This window comes from Scyliorhinus torazame, chromosome 5 (genome assembly GCF_047496885.1).
Source record: "Scyliorhinus torazame isolate Kashiwa2021f chromosome 5, sScyTor2.1, whole genome shotgun sequence".
Taxonomy (NCBI): Eukaryota; Metazoa; Chordata; class Chondrichthyes; order Carcharhiniformes; family Scyliorhinidae; genus Scyliorhinus; species Scyliorhinus torazame.
Genome location: NC_092711.1, coordinates 123,265,269 through 123,271,268, shown reverse-complemented (window position 1 = coordinate 123,271,268; position 6,000 = coordinate 123,265,269). Strand labels below are relative to the sequence as shown.

The following is a 6,000-nucleotide window of genomic DNA, read 5'->3' as shown; positions in this document are numbered from 1 at the left end:
AAACCGCTGGCGGTGCAGTAATCAATGGACTTATGCAATGTTCAACCTCACTGTGTTGCTGCAGCTTCTCATGGTTCGTCTGAGAGGCCATGTCACTTATGACAAGAAGACAGCCGTTTCTTTAAAACCGATGTCTCAACTTAGAAAACAATCAGGAATCGAAATTTACAGACTTGAAGATAAGTTATGTTTTGCTTGAAGTGGAAGTTAAATTGAGAAGGCAGGGCTTTCGAAAATAACCACAACCATACGGGTGCATGCATTTCGCTATTCTTCGGTGATGAAGACCAGTTATGAGATTGCGGCAATAGTCAGCAACAGACTAAACTGGAAGTACGAGAAGTTTCTGCTCGGTTTCGAACTTTTCGCGTGTTAGGCGAATGTGATAACCACTACACTACAGAAACAGCTGGCAATCAACGGACGTGTACAATGTGCAACCTCACTGTGTTGCTGCAGATTCGCATGGTGAGGCTGAGAGGCCAGGCCACTTATTACAAGACGACTGCTGTTTCTTTCAGAAACAGATGTTTCAACATATAAAACCACAAGATGTAGAAATTAGATCGAACTTAACATGATCTGCGTTAACTTCACAGGGACGTGACCCATCTAATCCAAAGAGCCAAAGTGGAGAATTGAACTGACTGGAGAGCTGCATCTTAACGCTGACCTCCCGGACCTCGGCCTCCTGAAATGTTCCAAAGAAGCTCAACAAACACTCGAGGAAGAGCAGCGCATCTTTCCACTGGGCTCAATACAGCTTGCACACTCATAGTGTGTGCAACAGTCTCACACTGCAAATGCTGCCCCCATTCTGTGTGTACTTCCATCGCAGATTTGGGTTTGAATCTTGTTTCCACTTCTTCTTTGTATCCGGGCGGTAGTTGTTGAGAGCTGGCACAGACACAGCGGCTAGAATGGCCTCATACTGTGGTGTAATTATTCTCTCATTCGATGCTCACCTCACTCTGTGGCCAGGGAACCCTAGGCCTTTTCTCATTTAATCTCTCCTGACTTGCATCCTGTCAGACCGCTTTCCTGTTGTTCTGTTTGCTCCCACCAGGATTTGACTTGGTTAAAACGTCCGACATTTCTAACCCGTCCCGGTTTTAATGAAAGGTGATGGTGAAAGACGAGCTTTGTTGTCCTGTCGACAAATCCCGCCTGACTCGCTGAGTTGTTCCAGTATTTTCCGCAGATGTTAGATCGACTTTCGATGGCAATAACAGCGTGCTTCTGTTACGTTCCCGGGGCTCGTTGGTCTAGGGGTATGACATTCACTTACCTCTATTGACTAATTCCAGTTGATTCAGGCAGCTCTCTGTATGTTTCATTTTATTCAGTTCAACAACATCAGACTGTGTAATCTCTCTTCTACCTCCACCATCTGTTTATTTCCATCAAGTTATTTTCATTCCTTCCATTGGTATGTTTTACCCTCAGCATTGCCCCCCTCCCCCCAGCCCATACCATCCTACTTGAGCAACCCTGTCGCCAATTGTTCGCTGACACACTGCTTACTTTGTTCTGCTATTAACACATTCTGATCTCTTGAGGCGCCACTATCAGCACCTTTGTTAGCCTTGATTAGCCTCATTTACATTCCCTTTTTCTTTCTGTCCGAGACATTTTCGTCATTTTCCACCTATTGCTGACCACTCTATCGAGGCCCAATCGGGCACGCCAACCCCGCCCCATCCACATTAGTCTGAATCTGACCCCATTTCCAGTTCTCCAGCTTTGACAAAGAGTCACCCAGGCCCGGAACGACCGCTGCCATCTCGCTCCACAGAGGCTGTCAGTCCTGCTGAGATTGTCCAGTATGTTCTGTTTTTGTTTCAGAATGAAGCATCCGCAGTAAGTTGCATTTGTCGTTCATTTAGACATGTTTGAGATGGTGAATAAGTATGTTTATCTGCATTTGTAAATGCATGAAATTCTGTTGTGGATGAACTAGCTCCGAATATCCAAAATAAGAAGGTCCTTTTCTTCTCATTGCCTGTCGAAAATTCAGTGCTTGTGACTTAATGTGGAATTTATTTTAGTGGCTCATGAGAGACTAATCCTCATAATCCTCGAACATACGAGATGGGGGAACAAAAGTACTTTGTGCAAACATTTCTCACACAACATGAGAAGCACTTGATGTTTCTACCCGGTATGGCTCCGGGGACCTTTCGCATGTTAGGGGAATGTGCTAACCACTACACTACAGAAACCGCTGGCGGTGCAGTAATCAATGGACTTATGCAATGTTCAACCTCACTGTGTTGCTGCAGCTTCTCATGGTTCGTCTGAGAGGCCATGTCACTTATGACAAGAAGACAGCCGTTTCTTTAAAACCGATGTCTCAACTTAGAAAACAATCAGGAATCGAAATTTACAGACTTGAAGATAAGTTATGTTTTGCTTGAAGTGGAAGTTAAATTGAGAAGGCAGGGCTTTCGAAAATAACCACAACCATACGGGTGCATGCATTTTGTTATTCCTCGGTGATGAAGACCAGTTATGAGATTGCGGCAATAGTCAGCAACCGACTAACCTGGTAGTACGAGATGTTTCTGCCCGGTTTCGAACCGGGGACCTTACGCGTGTGAGGCGAATGTGATAACCACTACACAACAGAAACAGCTGGCAATCCACGGACGTGTACAATGTGCAACCTCACTGTGCTGCTGCAGATTCGCATGGTGAGGCTGAGAGGCTAGGCCACTTATTACAAGACGACTGCCTTTTCTCATTTAATCTCTCCTGACTTGCACCCTGTCAGAGCGCTTTCCTGTTGTTCTGTTTGCTCCCACCGGGATTTGACTTGGTTAAAACGTCCGACATTTCTAACCCGTCCCGGTTTTAATGAAAGGTGATGGTGAAAGACGAGCTTTGTTGTCCTGTCGACAAATCCCGCCTGACTCGCTGCGTTGTTCCTGTATCTTCCGCAGATGTTGGATCAACTTTCGATGGCTATAACAGCGTGCTTCTGTGCCAGTTCCGCGGCTCGTTGGTCTAGGAGTATGATTCTCGCTTTGGGTGTCTCGATTGCGAAACTTGCGGGAGGTCCCGGGTTAAATCCCGGACGAGCCCTTTGATAACGTTTTCTGTTGGTCAGGCGATATGTTTTCTTCATTTCTATGCGGCTCATTCGGCGGGATTCATTCACATTGGGTTTGCTTTGAGAAGCTGAGCTCACACAGCAGGGAACCAATCGGTTCGCGAGACAATCGCGACATTGTCTAAAAGCTTGTCTATGTGTGGACATTCACTTACCTCTATTGACTTATTCCAGTAGATTCAGGCAGCTCTCTGTATGTTTCATTTTATTCAGTTCAACAACATCAGACTGTGTAATCTCTCTTCTCCCTCCACCATCTGTTTATTTCCATCAAGTTATTTTCATTCCTTCCATTGGTATGTTTTACCCTCAGCATTGCCCCCCTCCCCCCAGCCCATACCATCCTACTTGAGCAATCTGATCCCTGTGGCCAATTGTTCGCTGACACACTGCTTACTTTGTTCTGCTATTAACACATTCTGATCTCTTGAGGCGCCACTATCAGCACCTTTGTTAGCCTTGATTAGCCTCATTTACATTCCCTTTTTCTTTCTGTCCGAGACATTTTCGTCATTTTCCACCTATTGCTGACCACTCTATCGAGGCCCAATCGGGCACGCCAACCCCGCCCCATCCACATTAGTCTGAATCTGACCCCATTTCCAGTTCTCCAGCTTTGACAAAGAGTCAGCCAGGCCCGGAACGACCGCTGCCATCTCGCTCCACAGAGGCTGTCAGTCCTGCTGAGATTGTCCAGTATGTTCTGTTTTTGTTTCAGAATGAAGCATCCGCATAAGTTGCATTTGTCGTTCATTTAGACATGTTTGAGATGGTGAATAAGTATGTTTATCTGCATTTGTAAATGCATGAAATTCTGTTGTGGATGAACTAGCTCCGAATGTCCAAAATAAGAAGGTCCTTTTCTTCTCATTGCCTGTCGAAAATTCAGTGCTTGTGACTTAATGTGGAATTTATTTTAGTGGCTCATGAGAGAATAAACCTCATAATCCTCGAACATACGAGATGGGGGAACAAAAGTACTTTGTGCAAACATTCCTCACACAACATGAGAAGCACTGGATGTTTCTACCCGGTATGGCCTCGGGGACCTTTCCCATGTTAGGGGAATGTGCTAACTACTACACTACAGAAACCGCTGGCGGTGCAGTAATCAATGGACTTGTGCAATGTTCAACCTCACTGTGTTGCTGCAGATTCTCATGGTTCGTCTGAGAGGCCATGTCACTTATTACAAGAAGACAGCCGTTTCTTTAAAACCGATGTCTCAACTTATAAAACAATCAGGAATCGAACTTTACAGACCTGAAGATAAGTTATGCTTGAAGTGGAAGTTAAATTGAGAAGGCAGGGCTTTCGAAAATAACCACAACCATACGGGTGCATGCATTTTGCTATTCCTCGTTGATGAAGACCAGTTACGAGATTCCGGCAATAGTCAGCAACAGACTAAACTGGAAGTACGAGAAGTTTCTGCTCGGTGTCGAACTTTTCGCGTGTTAGCCGAATGTGATAACCACTACACTATAGAAACAGCTGGAAATCAACGGACGTGTACAATGTGCAACCTCACTGTGTTGCTGCAGATTCGCATGGTGAGGCTGAGAGGCCAGGCCACTTATTACAAGACGACTGCTGTTTCTTTCAAAAGCAGATGTTTCAACATATAAAACCACAAGATGTAGAAATTAGATCGAACTTAACATGATCTGCGTTAACTTCACAGGGACGTGACCCATCTAATCCACAGAGCCAAAGTGGAGAATTGAACTGACTGGAGAGCTGCATCTTAACGCTGACCTCCCGGACCTCGGCCTCCTGAAATGTTCCAAAGAAGCTCAACAAACACTCGAGGAACAGCAGCGCATCTTTCCACTGGGCTCAATACAGCTTGCACACTCATAGTGTGTGCAACAGTCTCACACTGTAAATGCTGCCCCCATTCTGTGTGTACTTCCATCGCAGATTTGGGTTTGAATCTTGTTTCCACTTCTTCTTTGTATCCGGGCGGTAGTTGTTGAGAGCTGGCACAGACACAGCGGCTAGAATGGCCTCATACTGTGGTGTAATTATTCTCTCATTCGATGCTCACCTCACTCTGTGGCCAGGGAACCCTAGGCCTTTTCTCATTTAATCTCTCCTGACTTGCACCCTGTCAGAGCGCTTTCCTGTTGTTCTGTTTGCTCCCACCGGGATTTGACTTGGTTAAAACGTCCGACATTTCTAACCCGCCCCGGTTTTAATGAAAGGTGATGGTGAAAGACGAGCTTTGTTGTCCTGTCGACAAATCCCGCCTGACTCGCTGAGTTGTTCCAGTATTTTCCGCAGATGTTAGATCGACTTTCGATGGCAATAACAGCGTGCTTCTGTTACGTTCCCGGGGCTCGTTGGTCTAGGGGTATGACATTCACTGACCTCTATTGACTAATTCCAGTTGATTCAGGCAGCTCTCTGTATGTTTCATTTTATTCAGTTCAACAACATCAGACTGTGTAATCTCTCTTCTACCTCCACCATCTGTTTATTTCCATCAAGTTATTTTCATTCCTTCCATTGGTATGTTTTACCCTCAGCATTGCCCCCCTCCCCCCAGCCCATACCATCCTACTTGAGCAACCCTGTCGCCAATTGTTCGCTGACACACTGCTTACTTTGTTCTGCTATTAACACATTCTGATCTCTTGAGGCGCCACTATCAGCACCTTTGTTAGCCTTGATTAGCCTCATTTACATTCCCTTTTTCTTTCTGTCCGAGACTTTTTCGTCATTTTCCACCTATTGCTGACCACTCTATCGAGGCCCAATAGGGCACGCCAACCCCGCCCCATCCACATTTGTCTGAATCTGACCCCATTTCCAGTTCTCCAGCTTTGACAAAGAGTCACCCAGGCCCGGAACGACCGCTGCCATCTCGCTCCACAGAGGCCGTC

General features: G+C 45.8%; 1 non-coding gene across 1 annotated transcript; it reads right to left on the bottom strand.

The window, feature by feature from the left end:
• Nucleotides 1-2,559: 2,559 nt before the first annotated feature.
• Nucleotides 2,560-2,632, bottom strand: trnav-cac (transfer RNA valine (anticodon CAC)). The gene has a single exon. It is a non-coding gene; the product is annotated as a tRNA-Val (tRNA).
• Between the last annotated feature and the right edge of the window lie 3,368 nt (nt 2,633-6,000).